The sequence below is a fragment of the Buteo buteo genome, chromosome 4 (genome assembly GCF_964188355.1).
Source record: "Buteo buteo chromosome 4, bButBut1.hap1.1, whole genome shotgun sequence".
NCBI lineage: Eukaryota > Metazoa > Chordata > Aves > Accipitriformes > Accipitridae > Buteo > Buteo buteo.
Genome location: NC_134174.1, coordinates 33,472,335 through 33,489,861, shown reverse-complemented (window position 1 = coordinate 33,489,861; position 17,527 = coordinate 33,472,335). Strand labels below are relative to the sequence as shown.

Below are 17,527 nucleotides of genomic sequence, written 5' to 3'. Positions count from 1 at the left end.
CTCCCCTAAGCTAGGTATCCTGGCCTTAGCAAGAGGGTACAGCACATCTGATGTAGCCTTTGCTGCTCTACTAAAACAAGGATCAGGAATCGAATATGTTGAGTGCATGTCTACAGCATGTCTTTAAATGAGAAGAGCTTTGCGCTCTGAGGAGATGCTTCTTTGCTGTTTTTGAACAATAACATTCTTAATATTCCTGTCTTCCAGTTCTGTACCCCTGGGATAATTGAGTTCTGCTGAAATGTGATTGTTCTTTGAAAATCTTCCCTGTCAACTATCATGCTTTTGTCTCTGGTGACCAATGTGGTTAATTCCTCTTATCTTAAATAACAGCCTAACTAACATGTTTGGGCAGAGTTTTAGTTATGAATTGGGTGTGACTACTGCAAGATTTAAGTGTAGTAGATGATTTGCTGGCTAGCTGTATTTCACTACCACAAGTTAAATTTGGGATCAGGCTGCAGGGAAACTCCCTTTACTTTTATAGTGGTTTTCCAGAGCCTGCTTACTGGGGAAGACCCCATAGGTTTTGGTTTGCCCTGCTGCACCATCAAGTTTTTCTACTGATTAATGCAATGATCTGCTCTGAACAAAGTGAGCAAGAGTAAAATGGCACCCTTGCTTTGTCCTCTGCTCGTTCTCAACCTTGCTATAACAACCCTTTTTAGCATATTATTAAGAACATAACACTTGGCTTTTTGTTTGTAGTTTTGCTTTAGCAAAACAGTCTTTTATAGCTGTAAAGCCTTAAGGAAGAAAGTTTCTGGCAATATCTGCAGGAGTTGCAGTTCTTTACTGTGCAAATGCTGAAATCTATGTCTTGCTTTAATGTTTCACAGAGCTAAAATATTTTTGGATAAACAAAGCATTTCACATACTGTATAAATCGCTTACAGGCAGCCTTTACCCTCGGAGTGGAATGCAGCCATCGTGAATGCTGCAGTGTGAACAAGGACCTCTAACAAAGTTGAGGGCCAGGCGTGGGATGTAGTGGGGCAGCATGTCATATCTAAATGTTAATTTTGATTGGCATATCACACTCCAAGCCATTTATTGTATGAAAGTCACTGGCATCTACAACCAGATTAATTTTTATTTATGGAATAGTTTACAGTAGTTTTTCTCCCCCAAATTGCCACTGAGTATTGCTGTGATTGCTGTGTAGTAAGTAGGAGCAGCTAGAAATGTATTTGAGGAGTGCTGGCTTAACACTAGCCCAGTCAGGTTCCACTGTAGAAAAATAGACCACAAGTGATGGCAGAAATGCATTGGTAAGTGGATCTGGTAGGTGTGGTTTAGCACTGACTCTAGCAGATGCGCATTCTCCTGCTGTTAGCCATCAGCGTTGTCGTTTGTCATTCAGGCAGTGCCATGCTCAGCTCTGTCATCTGTTGGGATGGTTGCTGCTCTGTCTTTTTATTCTGTAGGCTGTCTAAATCCTAAAGGAAATATGAAGTATGTCGTTGACTTTTGTTGAACGTTGCTAGCAGGCCAAAGTGATCAGCTTTTCGGTATATTGAGATACTTTGCCAGAGATGATGCCTCATGAAAGAATGTAAAAATCAGTTGTTCTGCTGCTTTTAGTGCTTGAAAATCTTAGTATGGCTTTTTAGGAATCATGGAGGAACCTACTGAGATACAGTCTCATTCTGTGTAATTTTTCTTGCAGAGGAAAGGCGCATTTCTGGTATTTGTTATTTTACGGTAAAGGTTTTCTAAAACATCTCCCACGTGTTATTACACGGGGAAGAGTGTTCTCAAGCTGTGGATTGTAACCTGGCTTCTGTTTACGAGAGAGAGCCGAGGGAGGAAACCTGACAGCTTGTGACAGCTTAGAAGTTGGGTAGTAGTGTAAACATACCTGCTTGAATCTGTAAGTAGCCTGGAAGCCAGAAACAAGGATTTCTTTCCACCCCATCTGTGTGGGAGATGGGATGCGGCAGTGACTGGAATCCCAAGGAGTGGGCAGCGGCACGTAGACTCCCCTCTCTGCACGGCGACGGACGTGTCAGACTCCTTGCCAGATAATGTAATGGACACAAAGAGTTTAAATAGGATCAAGTTGGGCCAGGCGCGGGAGGAAGCTGAGTAAGTATTTGGATGAGAGATTCCCAGAGGGTTACTAAATATAAGCTCAGGAAACTCCTGGAGCTGAAGAGTAGTCAGAACCTCAGACAGAGCCTTGTCTGACACCGGGCATGGTGTTTAGCTGCCCTTACACGTTGATTCAACTGATGTAGCAGAACAGCTTTGCGGGCTTGGGGGTTTTTATTGTTGCATGGGGATATCGTGAAAATAAAAGCCTTGAAACTTGGGGTGACTGAATTTGAGGGTTGTAATAGTGGAGGCAAATGCCAAACTTTTAGTTGTGTGACGGCAGCACAGAAGGGAATCTCTGTGAAAAGTAGTCACTGATCTTGGATATGCTGGCTTCAGCCCGGAGGTGCTGCGGGAACAATACCTTCCATTTTTCCATTTTACAGCCTTTCTTTGATCAAGTTTTCCTGGGCAGTAAGGTGAATTGAAAAGGAGGTTAAAATGGGATAGCTGCCCAAGCGTTGCATACGTGGCAGTGTTTGCTGTTCTGATATCAGTATAATTATCTTGCAAATCTTCTGTTTAGAAGAGACCCACATACAAAGTATTGAATGATATTTTAAGAGCTTAAAGAGGCTTAAAGAAGCCTCCTTTATAAATTTCAATGTTGCTAACAGCATGTTTTTGTATACTCAAAGGATCTTTAAGTGCTGCAATAACATAGGGAAAGCTGCTTGGGCACATTTTGAGTGTATTTACCAGATGAGCAGAGAATGTGTGTAGGTTTTTTTTTTGTTTTTTCCACTTCAGTGGAGGTCTTGGTGTGCTTCATGAAGCAGGTTGTTTTTAGCTTACTTGCAAAGCTTGAGCAATGAACACAAAACTTGACAGCAGGTCTTTCCAGCTGTCCTGCTAAGTATCCATTGACCTCCCTGCCCAGGAGAACTGTTGGCATCCACTGGTACTTCTGGAATTTGATGGACTCCACGCAACGCACTGTGTGTCCCCAGAGGAGCAGCGAGGCCAGGGTGAGCTGCTGTGTGCCTGGGATGCAGGGTGGCTGACAAGGAGACATTCAGTCACCAGCGGAGGATCGTATTCCAGGAGCAAATCTGAACTAACGTTCTTAACCCCGCTGAAGTGGAAAAAACACACAACAGATCAGGTTTTGTGCCCTGCTTATTTGCCTTAATCTCTTCAGACTGCACAGTCTGTAAATGATCCCTGTCTCTCTGTTCTGCCCATCCTCCGTTTGAGATCTGTATGTAAGCATGTCAGCAACCATCCTGGTCTCTTCTTCTTCCCATGCCATCATCACCACTACTCTGCAGGAACCATGTTCCAACTAGTGAAGTCTCATACACATAGTAATTGTTCTCGTGTTAAAAGCTGAAAAATATTAAGTATGAGAAATACAATTTCTCAACTCTCTGGTCAATGAAGGGTGCAACTCCTTTTGCCAAACCAGTTATTGTGATTTCTCTCTTTGTAATAGCTTTGTATCAGCTATTACTTTTTAAAGATGCTTGCAAAAGTGGAGTATGTCTAAGGGCCTGTTGTTTCAAAGCACTTGCAAAATGGGAAGAGCTGAGTTTAAACTGCTGTGGTTTTTTTCCAAGTCAGTAGGTAACTTGACAGACAAGCTTTTGGGTATGAACTCATGTATTTAAATACAGTGTGAATTCTGATGCTTGATGTTGCTTGCAGGTTGAGGTGAACCACTTCTGTCTCCCCTTGGCAGAAGCATGTAGACCATGCTTGTCATGGGGTCCTCTGCTTTCATCCCATTCTCCTCCAGCTCCTGTAAAGCCAGAATAGGTACAAGTCAATGGCAAATGATCCATGAGGTGCCAAACACCAGTTTGGTTGGTAAAAATAAGCAGTATAATAAGCAATTTGAAGTAGTTCCTATTGGTGGCAGAATATAGGGAACTTCATTTGTGTAATTGTCTGTTCCAAGAGCAGCAGTGAGGGCCTTAACTCCGACCTGCATTCCTTATCGCTAACATGTTTGCATAATGAACTCACAAGGTATGTTGTATGAAAGGTCATGGCTGAAGAGAAGGCTTGTCATTTCCTAGTCACTTTTTGGGAAGAGGCATGTGACCTTTTATGAGTAGGTTTACTGATCACAAGTTGAGGGAGCCCTTGGTGGTTTTGCCAGTAAGCAAAGAGCGTGTGTTTCAGAAGCAAATGCTGTAGCAGACAGCATTGCATTCAAAAAGAAGTTAGAACAGTATGCCTTGAGATGATTGTCAAAGCTGAGACTTTCAAGAAAGTCCTTCTAATAGATACATGTGTATATGTATGTATGCACTAAGTGGACTGCTAGTGGGAGCTGTGTGTAATGGAAACTTCATTCCAAATATCGATCCAGAAAATACGACCTCTCTAAATAACAAGACCTTGGTTTTTTATAACCTGGGGAAATTATCTAGATAGGTCCAACTGCAAATATCCTGAAAATGACCTAACTATGAGTTAGTTGCAGTGTGCATTTCATTTTATTAATGTTTTCTAACCTAGTAATAACTTGCTTTTTTAGAATTAACTTATCTTAGCTTTTTATCATCAAAGTATTTTCAGGTGAATCTGGGAAATTTTGAGCATCTCACCCTGTAGGAACAGTTGAAAATATCAGTATGTACCAAGTTGCTTCTCAATGTCCTGGCATCCATCTGATGTAAAGTCTTCCAAGTGTCTCTGGGGCAGTTGGCATCCTAAGTGGTAAGGAGACTCATAGCAATGTTGGGGCCAGATTTGCGGAGAGCAACGTGTCCGGTAAGGTGTTTTTTGGAAGGCTGAACAACAAGAAGGTGGGGAGGAGGTCTGAGAAGGGGAATGATTATTTTGGGAACAGGGAGAGAGGCTGTCTTCTGTTAATGGGATTGCTATTCGTTGTGTAGTCGTGTGTTAGACCTCCTATGACATGACCTAAAAATAAATCCAGACAACAGGCAAAGGGGGTTTTGGATCTCGTTGTTTCTTAATGGAAGTGAATTCCCCCTTTGTTATATCTCCCCCTCTCTCTGCTGTAGATGTTTAGTAAGAGACCTCAAAGGTTTGTCATTTTAAATGGTGCTCATGCAGTCTTTTTTTCCCCACACTTCTAAAAATTGTGCTTCACCTTATTTACAGCATAAAATGGAAATCAAGACTTGGTGGTGTATTGGCTGGCTTTGTACAGGCTAGTGCAAAAAGTACACAGATGTCTTAGATGTGAGGCTGAGCACAGTTGTGTACTTCTGTGCTAAAAGTGCAAATTTTAATAGTGAAGAAAGCATGCTTGCTGCAAACAGTATCTTTCATTTGTCACTGAAGTCTTTTGAGCTTTCTCCCCTCAGTTTTGTTCCCAGTCCCTGGTTCAGGTCGCTGGGATGCTGGAATAACTAAACAAAAGTAATCCCATGAATAAACCTTGCTAATTCACAAAATTATGTTGCTGTCAGTTGTGATAACAACAGTTTTCTCAGGGCTTTGAGACACTAGGAATGAGTTTGGAGCATGCTACCTGTTTTGCTACCGTCTTTCCGTACAAGAAAGATGAAGGGGATGTTTCTGGGCTGCCTTCCTTAGTGCTTCACCAAGCACTGATGAAAAATGTGGTGTGTCTGCAGGGGGGATTTATCTCTAAATCTTCCTAAAATGGAAATGGGAGCTAAAAATAGTCTACTCTCTTACAATTAAAGACAAAAATGTAAAATGGAAGTTACCCTAAAATATAATAGCAAAAGCTGGGGGGGGAGTTGTATTTAGATAATGGTTCCCTACTGCAGATCTGTCTACATAAAACAAATGATCATTCTTTTCTTAAATATGCTTTCACTGGGAGTGAGTGCTACGTTACATTAGCTATATGATTTTATTGTCTCTGAAGGAAGAGTGCAGAGGCAAACAACTGTAGATTAGGAGCAATTTGCAAAATAGTCCAGTGATTAGAATGTCTTTGGAGATGTTTTCTGTCTAAGAACTGCATCACAAATTTTACTAGCTTCCTATGTTCAAAGAATTAACTGTGAGGAGGATTAAAATGACATCTTAGACATCGGCTAAACATTCTCTTAAAATCCCTTACGTTGTCTTTAAATCAATTAATTTGACTTCTTTAATCCACAAGCATACTGGATTGGCAAACTCATGCAAGTGATCTATTTGGGCTGAATTTCTCCAGTGTATTTTAAGGACTGCTTTAGTGTGTCTGGCAAACGAGAAGCAAACATGTCAGTGAAATGTGGAAATACGCCTGCATTCCTGTGCTAGGGTGTAAAATGAAAATGCTGCTCTAATCACTGAGGTGCCTTTTCTAAGTAGTAGTCGGCAGCCGGTTAATCCAGCCTTTGCAGACAGTCCTGATCCTTGCTGTTTATGTTGGGTAAGAAAGTAAGACAACAGCTTTGCTCCTTTTGCAATAGTGCTGCTTGCATATATGTGTTAAGTGGGAAGGAAAAGAGGAAGAGGAGAATCCTCAACTCCAAAGCTTCATGTCTGTGCTTTGCAGGCACAGCTGATTTCCAGCACAAGGAAACATTTTTACTTCCATAAAGTCTCGAGAAGTGGCCCTCAGTACTTAGGAGACTTACTCTCCTAAATCATGTGGACGGTTGGTTCGCTTATAATTCTGCATGGATAATAAGGATGGTAGCATTCATCTACAAAACATTGGAATATTAATAAAATAAATTATTTGCTCTTTCTGGAAATCCTGCAGGTTTCTGCAAGCTGTAATCAATTTAAATACATTAGTCAGAAGTGCAGCTTCAACTCTAAGCCTGTCCTAAGCTCGAGGCTGTGCTGGTTACAGTTTATTAGATCAGGTGTTGTAAATAGTGCATATATTCTGAATAAGCTAGCAATGCTCTAGAAGGTGTTTGGGTGCTATTGACAATGACTGGTAGTTTTTAGCCATCTTGTATGGAGAACAAGACTGGCAAGTAACTTCAGACATTAACCTTCACAGCATCAAACCCATCAGAATTTCTTCTCAGCTGGTGCTTCTGCATTAAAGAAATGCTGCAGATGTTAGAGCAAGTGGTATCACAGACAGAGCTGAACGTTGTCACGTTATATGCTAAAATAAAAGTGGGTTTCTCTCGTGCTGTTATGGTTCGCTATTGCTTAGCAACGCCAGAAGCTGAACTACTTCCATAAAGATATTAACATGCAGTTTAAGGAAAGCGGGCCCTGAACTTGGCAGCCTGTACCCCAGCAGAGCAGAAGCCACTGCTGTGCAAACAGAAGGGGCTTCCTCTGGGGGAAGGAGCAGAGGATGGAGGAGTTTGGCATACAGGCTAATCGGCTGAGGTAAGAGAGACCTTTTATTTTCTGAAAAGTGTGTAACAAATGTTATAGTTTTTAAAAAAAATAGAATGAAGTGCTGTGTGTGCCACAAGAAGAAGACAAATGAGCTCTAATCAAACCTTGCCATACAGTTCTGCTATCAGTGAAACTTTGGTAATAAGCAAAGCTAACTGTTGGTGTGAATTGCTTCTACTTTATTCTAACTGGCTCAGAAATAATTCTGTATGTGGCAGAAAATACATCCTTAAAGGGTCTGTATGGCTTTATACGGGAGAGTAAGAGGCTACAGCTGGTATCAAGCATCTTGGGAGTGCTTGTGGTGTTCATCAGCACACGCTGATTCATTACTTGCTCATCGAAAATGTCTGTTTACATTTGAGTGCCCGTTTATGCTCCATCATCTCTTGGATTGAGGGGGAACTGTCCTTCTTGGAAGAGTGGGTACCCAGAGTTTGGAGCTTTCCCTCCAGATGCAGGGAGTGGTATGGCAGGCTGGCTTTCTCGTGGTTCATGCTGGTGCCACTCTCAGCAGATGGGCGGCTTTTTGGGCTTCAAAAAACTTGGCAGATGAGTGAGCGCCTGTGAGCAGAGAGTGTTTGGGATGTGTTTGGGAGGGTGGCTGTTCTTACGAGATAAGAGTGCAGTTACTCATAGAAACAGGGCCTTCCTCCTTACTGAAGACGTGCTGGTGGGTGTTCATGGGATAGATAACTTCTCTTACATTTTGTAAACATTAGCTCTTATTACTACAATCCTACAGCAAACAAGGCAGGATAGCAAGGCTTTTACTAAGCAGCTCTGCTGCTGGCAGTGTACCACGGTTCTATCTGGATGAACGAAAGCCCTTTGACTTCCACCTGTTACAGAGAGGAGTCTTCTGGCTGCTGGAGGCTGGGCTGGTGTGTGCTCAGGGTAGGTGTTTGGAGGGGAGGGGCTGATGGCACCCTCCCCAAAGCACTTTGATGGATTAATCTTGAAGATGATGCAAGAATGCAGTGTAAAACCCAGAAGTGAATTGCCAACTAATCCTAAACATAGCTAAAAAGGAGTCCAAGAAAGCAGAATTCCCATGCGGCAGACTGCTTGCTTCCTTGCAGTCCGTTATTTGGATTTGGATTTGGTTCTGCTTCAGCAAGCAGAATATCACACACACCCCCTACCCCAGTATTTGAATTGGGATGTATGGATCGTAGACTTCTAACTAATGTGAATGGAGCAGGAAGACCATCTCGTTTTCCCTTATCTGAAAGTTTAATTGAAATAGCCCTGCAGAACCCCATGCGAGAGGGGGCTGGTTCTCTTCCGAATCTCCCCCGGGGTGTTGTCTCCCTTGAAAGCTGGGGAAGGTTGGATGAGAAGAGTGTATTAGCTTCCCAGCTGTGGGGCTGAGTGGTTTGTCTACTGCTGCCGACTCTTTGGCTGTGCAAAAGTTAGGTAACAGGGATGGAGAGAAGCCTGTTAGCTGGGTGCTGCCACTTGAGGATTTTGGTCACATGCATTTTGATTTTTACATTTTGTTTTGCTTCAGTGCAAGTGCTTCCTCTCTCTTGTAAATGATCTTGGTTATCTTGAAGACTAGCAGAAAAGGCTTTCAGCTTTCCTCCTTTGCTCCCCCTGCATCAGCTTGTTTATCAGCAAAACCTGTTATCTTGTGTGATGCCTGGTTCAGAGCCTGGGTGACTTTACCAGCTCCCTTCAGAGAAAATTTTGAGATTTATTTATTTAGTTTATGCTCCAAGTGGCAATGTGTATCCCAAGAGTTGTTCTGCCTGATTGCTCTTTTGTTAAAGAAAAGGTGCTCTGGGTATCACTGGGACTGAGTATGGCTTTCAAGAGTGAAACACTGAGATTCCTGTGATGTTGGGAGCAGACAGCTTGTGGTGTGTGGTGCCCTTGGGCCAAATCAGGTGGTCAGTGACCCATTTCTGGCAGCTCCATTTCCCACATTGTTCTGGGGGTGGCAGTCTCATCCAAACCACTCTTGCCTGGTGCAGGCTGGGAGGAAAATGAGTGTATGCCCAAGATAAGCTCCTGCAGGAAGACTGGTCCATGTGGGGAGTAGCGGATCTGCTCTCCGTGGGATGCCACAAAATGCATGAGGAAGCACTCCAGGCCTTCTTCAGATCCAATGAAAGCTGCTTATAGGCCTCTTTGGACACAGTGATCTTCTCTCTTTCTGTGCCCTTTGGGAAATACTATTTTTAAAAAGCAGCTGTCCATGTTAGCACAGTCTTTACTGTATATCCCAGCTATTGGTAGACCTTGACGTCGTCTTCACATTGTAATAACTCCTGATATTTTAATAGAAGGCTTGCTGTTAGCTCTGCTTCTTAATATGTAATTATTTTTATTTGGTGGGTTTTTTTTTTAGTGACTCTTATGACTCCGTGAGAAGCAGCCAGCAGCAGGTCTTCTGAGCTTTGACTCTCATTCATAGTGAGCTTCTAACCCGATGAATCAAGTGCTCTGGCTAGAAAAGCAATTTCAGGTAAGTAAATGAATTTTTGCATTTTCAAGCATGTGTGTTTTTGGAGTGGTGTGTTTTTTCAATACTTTGTTTACTGTAAACTGATATTAAATGTGAGCTGAATTTGGGTAAGTTCTTGGTTTGGACTTGCATGGGCAGATACCCATTTTGCTTTGGATTAATCATTTTTTGCGCATGTGCCAATGGCAGTGTTCAGTACTGGCAGCAGTCAGTGTCCCCACTTGTATATTTGCATTGTCTGACTTGCTGTCCTACAGCTGCGTGGCACTGTTTCTTTTGGCACCTGTACTGGCTGCTTTCTTTAAGTGAGGCTTTCATTTAAAAGCATGGCTTAGTTGAGACTGTGATGATTCCCTCCATTTTCTGTTAGCTTAGACGTTGCTTGTGCCAGCCTGGCACTCTCTTCATTCAAGAAAAAAAAAATCATACAAACAGTCTAACTCCAGTACTAAATTGTATAATCTTAGGAAAAGGCAACTGAAAGATCACTTACATCGGTTCCTTTTTCCTGCTTCCAGGTAAGGATAACTAAGAGCAAAACTTGAGAAGATGCAGGTTGTGTATAAATGCTCCCAAAACCCTACTTACAAGGAAATCTTTGCCCTTCTGGCTGTTGAAACTGGAGTGATATATTGGGTAGACAACCAGACTGGTGGCTGGAATACCTGGCTTCTGTTTCCAATTCTGGCTTTGATGTAGATGAATGGCCTGCAAAGAGAAAATAAATGGGGTGTATACCCTTTCTTGCTGCCTGTAGTTATGTTTTTGTCTTTTAATAATCCTTTGAAGCTGTGCGAGGATTTGCTGAAAGGCATCTTTTAAGATTTTTGTGATTCTGTTGGGTTTGATCTGTGCTGGAAGGCTCCATGAGTGATTTAGGAGCTAAAGGGGGAGGTGTCCTAAGAATCAGAAAATAAAAGTGGAGCTATTGGGCATAGAGATTTTGAGAAAGAGTGTTTTTTAAAACTGTTACTTTTTTGTGTGTAACCTGAGTGACTAGCACATTGAATGAACCAAGTCTTTCGTGCCTTCTATTCTTTAGTTGGGAAAGTGCTGCCTTTTTCTCAAAATGTTCTTGAATATTAGTGAGACTGAACTGGCTGATTCTGAGAGGCTGTGGTGAGGGACAGAGCAGCAAAGCAGCTTTCAGTTGTGATTCTTCCTAATGCAGTTGTAATTCTTCCTGTGGATGCCTTGAGCAAATTTGTTTTTGGGAAAGTTGGTTTTAGCCCCTCTCCTACATATGTCATAGTACTGCATGCCTCTAAATCTCAAGTGTTGTACAATTAAGATGTTGAGTGGCGCTTCCAGAGATACTATAAGAAATACCATCAGTGATCAGAAATAATGAGAAAAATACTGTGATTAAACATCAGCGCTGCTGAAATTGAGGGAACTGATTTTTTTGTGTGTCGCACATAAGGTGAATCGTTATGAGCAGGTTTTAATTTTGCGGTTGCTGCTTTCTGAAAGCTGGCATCTATGGGATATTTGTTCTGGACAAACTGTAATATCTAGACTTGTTTTCATCAGTCGTGAGAAATTCCTACTTTCCCCACCCTCCTTCAAGTATATAAATATTAAGGATAGAAGACACTTTTACTAGATGAGCCAGAAGCTCATGTCACTGTATTGATTCAACTTTTGTTTCCCACAGACATTATGAATAATGTAGTAATCTATTACTTAAAGTTTAATGCAGATTTAATAGGGGTTGAACATCAACAGGTACAGTGCAAGAGGTGCAAGGCTGCTTTGTTCCATGCTAAGTGAAAAAGTTTCAAACCAAACACTGTTGGGCATGTTGCATACCTTGTTATTTATGTGAAGATATTATTTGCAGGTGCCTTGGTATCTGGGACCCCTGTATTTTTTGTGTATTTGTCTCAGTATATGGCAATGTGCATTACAAACTTGTGGGGTCACAAGGCACACGGATGACTCATTGCTGCAATCTAGGGATCTAATACAGTGGAATATCAAGATACTGCTGTCTTTTCAATGGCTTTTTTTTTTCTTTTTTCTTTTTCCTTCTTGGTATGAGTATTATTTTTTTAAACAAAGGGAAAACATCCCTTTCCTCACTTGTTAGCTTTGCAGAACTTGAGCCTTAAAATAATCCAGGAAGCCTTTTGTTATGTAAATATACGCATCCTCCAGCTTGGCACTGTATGTGCTTGATATAGCTGCTTGCTGAATTCTCTTTTAAATTTAAAACTTCAGTGGCTTCGAAGGAGAAACCTGACATTACTTTTATATAGCACTTAATGGTTCTGACCATGGCAGCTCTCTGGACTCAGAGAGCAAAGCAAACGCCCTGATTGCTGTATGATGACAATGTAACAGTGACTAAAGCAGGCAGTGCAGTGTAAAGCAGTGGTTTATGGCTGGAACTCAATTTCTGTGTATCATAATGATTTTTCTTTAAGCTTGTTACTGCTAGGGATGCTTATACCTATCAAATTTAACTCCATGGGAACAGAGCCTCAGCGTATGCAGTAGCTTTTAAAAATATTTTTGCCTAAGTTGCTTGTTCAGAAACAAATATGTGTATGACTGCAGCAAGGGCTTGGAATGGTTAAAATTAAATTCCAGTGCAGACTACTTGGTAGTTTAACAGGCACTGAGATTTGCAGCCATCAGATTTCCCAATCAAATGGGCAACAGTTGGCTAGAGCAGCTGTTTAAAAAAAAAAATCAACAAAAAAAGCACCAACAAAAACCCACCACCTTGTGAAATGTCAAATGTGTGGGAGATAATCTCCATTAAAAGCAGTGACTGGTTTCTGGGTGTTGTCTTGTATGCTTAAAAGCACCTTTGGGGAAATTTATTAATCATGTATGTAACTGAAAGTTAATTTAGAGTTTTTCTGTACCCTGTGTGTAGGACATGAGTTCATTGTGACATTGACTTTTTAAGTAATACCTTTGCTGCTAGGAATGCCCAAGCTTAAGTTGCTGATGGCTGAAGAGGTGATGTGGCAGCTAAAGCCCAGGATCTGCTGTGTAAGCACTGCCTTTATTCACCTTCTGCACAGAATAGCCAACAGCTTTTACAGCAACACCCAGCCGACCTGCTGCTGGTTTTACCCTCGTTCTCTGGGAAAGCGTGGACATCCTTCTTAGCTCCTGTTTGACTCCCCTACTACCCTTCCTCCTGACTTTTTCCCAATGCACATGAGCTGCATGCATCAAAACTATCTCATAGAAGTGGGAATGGCAAGTGGATGTTGCAGGATCTGCCTAGGTGGTTGTGGTTTTGGTTTTGGTACAAACACAAAGTCCACAGGTTGTGTTTTAAAAGTAAGGAGGGTGAAGAGTGAATCCATGCAACCCCCTGGGAGTGCCTGAATCCAATCTATGGTCTGATGTGCTGCTGCTGCCTGCTGCCATGTTAATGGAGCAATCATGTACCAAGAGAGGAGCGAGGAGTCCAAGGAGAGAAGCAATGGCGTAATATCTTGGGCACTTACCCAAACCTGAAGATTTAATGGAATTTTGGAGCAGATATTGTATGTTGCCTGTGCTCAGTTTGTTTGGATCGATCAGATTTGACTTTGGTAGATTTCCTAGCCATTGCTGCTTATTAAATAGCTTGGCTGGTTCTTGGTAAGCGAGTAGCATAAAGCAGGTTGCTGTCAATAGTTTCATTCTTGTCTCCTAATTCATTTGCCCTCAAACACATAGCTGCTCCCCTGTTTCTTGGAAAAGGCAAAGGATGTGCTGGCAGGAAATGGCTGCAGTTAATGAAAATAGGCCATACCTGCTGCTGATTAATCCTTAATCCAAAGAGGGAATTTTCCTTTTCTGGATTTGTTTGTCAACTGAATTAGCAAATGACTGTTCCTTTGTCCTGAGGCTGGCTCTGACTTACTTTGAGATTGATTCATAGGTTATGGACCCAAGTAATAGGATTTCCCATAAGGATGTGCTCACCAATTCTTGCATGTTTTCAAAGAGAAAATGGTTTTTCTGTCTTGCTTTGCATCCTATTTGCTTGTGCTCCTTTTTGCTTTGGCTTAATTTTTGCTAGTTGGCTCTCATGTACATGCGGTTTCAGTTGGGATTTGATGGCTAATGCCATCCCAGCTCCTTTCACATGTCACATCATCTGCCTGAGACATCTGGGGATGGGATAGGGCACCTAGCAAATACCGAAACAACTGGCGTGCTCTAGTGGGGTTCAAGTGCTTGAAGAGTGAATGTAAATACATTTAGCTTCTATCTGAAAGGCAGTTACTGCTTTGAAGTACAGCACAGCTCTTTTGCAACTCTTTTCGCTTCCTTTGAAGGCTGAGCAGCTGATGTTGAACTCAGGGCTGCTGTGTGGGGGTAACTCTTAGCATGCAGTTAAAACATCAACTATTATGTTGAAGTGCAAATGTTATTTTGTGCTGAAGTCATGCTGGAGATAGTTCAAAATGTCTTGTTTATTTGGATTCACGAGGGGAATGCCATCTTGCTGATCTGTAATCTTGCTTTGCTCTCTGGTTTATATCTGGTTTCTTTGCATTCAGCAAACCTGTATTCAAATGGTGCTGAAGCATTTAATGAATCTGGGCATCCTCTTTGTCTGCAGCCCAGGAGACATAGACCGTGATGGTGACACTTCTGGGTTTTGTGCCTTTTGGGAAGCTGCATTATTAATCAGTTGTTTTTCCCCAACTTCAGTCGCTAGATGGATCCAACAGGCTATGTTGCCATGTTGAATTAGACCCTATTAAATAGCTCTCTTTTATTGGATAAGTATTGACTAGTTTGTTCATTATTTTAATGACAGACGTAGTTGTTTAAAATTACTCCATGGTTTTGGAGTTTTATTATTCCACAGATGATATGGTTATTGGAATTCTTGCACAAGATGCTTTGTTTCAGTTCATTTGTTAAATGTTTTTCTCTGTTCCCATAGATTTGTTTTCAAGATCCATTAAAACAGAAAGGGTTTTTTTTCCTGGCCTGTGTTCCCCCTTCCTCTGCTGTCCCCATTTCCAGTGAATAGTTGAAAGGCTGTCAGCAACTGTTTTGACAGATTTCCATGTACTACTTAGGAAGACAAAATGTTACATCTAATACATTTTGCTCCATGGTGATAAATAGGTTGCAAAGGGTGGGTAGAATATTTGGTATTAAAATGCTGAGGGATCTTGTAGTCCCAGCGGAGGATGTCTGCTCTGTCACCAGAGTCCTCTGTGACTGTCCCAACTGTTCAAATCATGTGTGCTTCCAAGCTACATCTAGGCAGACTTAAATATCATCTTGTCTGGAGCATGCTCCTACCTTTATGTTCCTCCCTGCCCTTTTCTGCATTGTGGAGCTTCATTGCAGCCATCTCCAGACATGGACGCATCGCTAAATTCCCCAAGCTTTACTAATAGTTTCTTGGAAAGCTCATGTAAATATAGCCTTAGGAGCTCCCTGAGCTATACGGCACATCTTGAAAGGTGAGTGGCAGAAAAGGTAAGGAGCACGCTTTGCACAAATGCTGGTTTTATTATTAGGATACATTAACTGTGCTTACAAGGTTGCTTCAGATGTTTCATGAATGCTGCTGCCGATCCAAATTAACTGATGCCCTCCTCAGCGTGATGCAGCTACTTGTGTCAGCCCCCTGCCAAAGATTTGGATGGTCTATGTCTGACAGCATAACTCCCCTGCCATAGTACTGGTTTGTCAAACTCTGTCTACTCCAAAAATAATAATCTTGCATGAAAAGCATTTAAATGAAGCCAGCAGCAGATGCAAAATTGAGCACTGTAGATAAGACAGAGGTAGACTAACAGGTCTGGGCATAGCAGTCAACATGGACAACATGCAACGCTTCTGAAATCAGTTGTAGCACTCAACTTGCACTTGCTCTTGATGTTTTGTTTTGTTTTACATCCCTATGTTTTAGTCTTTTGTGAAGCTTCTTCAGGAAGGCAGCTGAACACCAAGAATGCAAAGGCACTGACTCCAGTTTTGCAGTGCTCTACAGTTCTTGCTGATCCTGTTTAAAGTCCCCAGACAGTTGATCTGGGAAACCTGCTGCTAAATGGATGATCTAATTCCCAGTGAATGCTGTGATCATAAATATTACTCTACATCACAGAAATTATTTGAAAACTGGTGTGTATTCCTCAAGCTGTCAGTTGTCTTTCAGCATCCTCATTGTGCTCTTTCATCTTTAAATGCTTGTGCTGAAGCTCAAATAAACTTACCTGTCAGCAGTTATAGGATGCTTCTTCTCATCTCTAGCTGCTCCTTAATCATAGCTGTACCTGGCAGTTTAAAAGCTGTTTACAAAGGAGATAAGGCAAGTAGCTATGTTGTAGCTGCCATTTCTCTAAATGATTTTTCTCATACTCCAATAATATTCAGCACGAGGTTGTGTTTGTGCTTTGTGAGGATGTCAGCTTGCTCAAAGCGAACACATGAGCTCTCTGCTCTTAACCCCTAAGGTCTATAGAAGCAGAAGGACACCTCTGTCCTTAAATCAGTGCTAAGTCTGAAGCATCACCTACCAGTTAGGTGTCAGATTTCTAGCAAGGTGGTAACATCATCGAGCCAAGGCCGGATTCTTTAAGTGCACTGACTTGGTGTGGTTTTAGAGCAATGGTTGCACAGGTAAATTGCACACAGTATCCTAAGATACTTAATCACAAACATTATAATCGCAAAATTGCAAGTGGTGCATGAAAATACACTGATTTCATGTCCATCCCTCTCAAGATTTTCCCAAAGCATTCTGTCAAGAAGGGTTTTATAATGAATAGATGGCTCATTCGTCAAATTTTAATAATTTTGTCTATGGTGAATGCTGTGTTAAAAGTATGAAATAAAGGAGTATACCACAAGGATAAAGAGCTTAAAAATGTTTTGACTCTTACTGGGCTACATTCTGTAGGATTTAGTTTTACAGAATATATATAAGGCAGTATTTTAGCTCTTATTTACACAGCTGAAGCAGCCAGTATGAAAGTGAGCTAATTTCTGTGTGTAGGGGGAAATATGTTGTGTACTCAGCTTCACAACTCAAATGCACCACTGTTTGCACACAGAATTGCCTAGCCAAAAGTGAAGGGGGCAACAGCAGATAGTCACTACTTGTATTTCTCCACTGTAAAGCAGTGCCTTCATTAGGAAACTTTATTCTGAGCCTCTTTCCCCTGTGCAATGAGTATTGTTAACTACTGGTCCAGGCTCAAATCAAAACTTTAGCTCTTAAGTTAATGGTATCTGGGGTTGTCACCTTAACCTTCCAGGGAAAACAAATCGGATCATTTGGGTTGCTGTCGCAACTTGTTAGTTCAAGAGCTCTGGTGTTGTCTGTCTTATGACAGCGTGATAACCTGCAGCCCTGTGAATTGAGCAGTCTTAAATCGGCATAGTTTGGGTGCTCTGTAGTTTGGCATGGTGTGTGCTTGTCCTAAAAACGGTGTTTCATGAGAAGTGCTTCCCTCTGAGCATGGAGAGGTACCACTGCTAGCTTGGGACCGGAGCCGTCAGCCTATTGCTCCCGTAACATTATGTACCGCATGTGTTGGGGTTAAGGTAAGGAAAGGGAGCTCCTCTCTGCAGTTTCTAGCACAGTGGTCAGTTTTCTGCAAATTTGTCCCCATTGGAGGGGAAAAACAAGCACAGTATGGTTTTACTGGATTTTCAGTCGTCGTCTTGAGTCTCTGCAATGGCAGCAGGGAGGCCCAGAGGCTGAGATGAAAATGTGAG

The 17,527-nt window shown here is 41.9% G+C and overlaps 1 protein-coding gene across 7 annotated transcripts in view; it reads left to right on the top strand.

Annotated features, from left to right (window-relative positions):
- SGMS1 (sphingomyelin synthase 1) overlaps positions 1 to 17,527 on the top strand; it is a 110,309-nt gene that overhangs the window by 29,471 nt on the left and 63,311 nt on the right. For 4 of the 7 annotated variants that reach the window (XM_075025461.1, XM_075025455.1, XM_075025456.1 and 1 more), the window contains one exon: positions 9,707 to 9,823. The gene's annotated coding sequence lies outside the window, so the exon portion shown is untranslated. Of the gene's footprint in view, positions 1 to 8,063; positions 8,248 to 9,597; positions 9,617 to 9,706; positions 9,824 to 17,527 lie in introns of those variants that run through there. The other 3 variants (XM_075025462.1, XM_075025457.1, XM_075025459.1) reach the window with 2 other exon arrangements.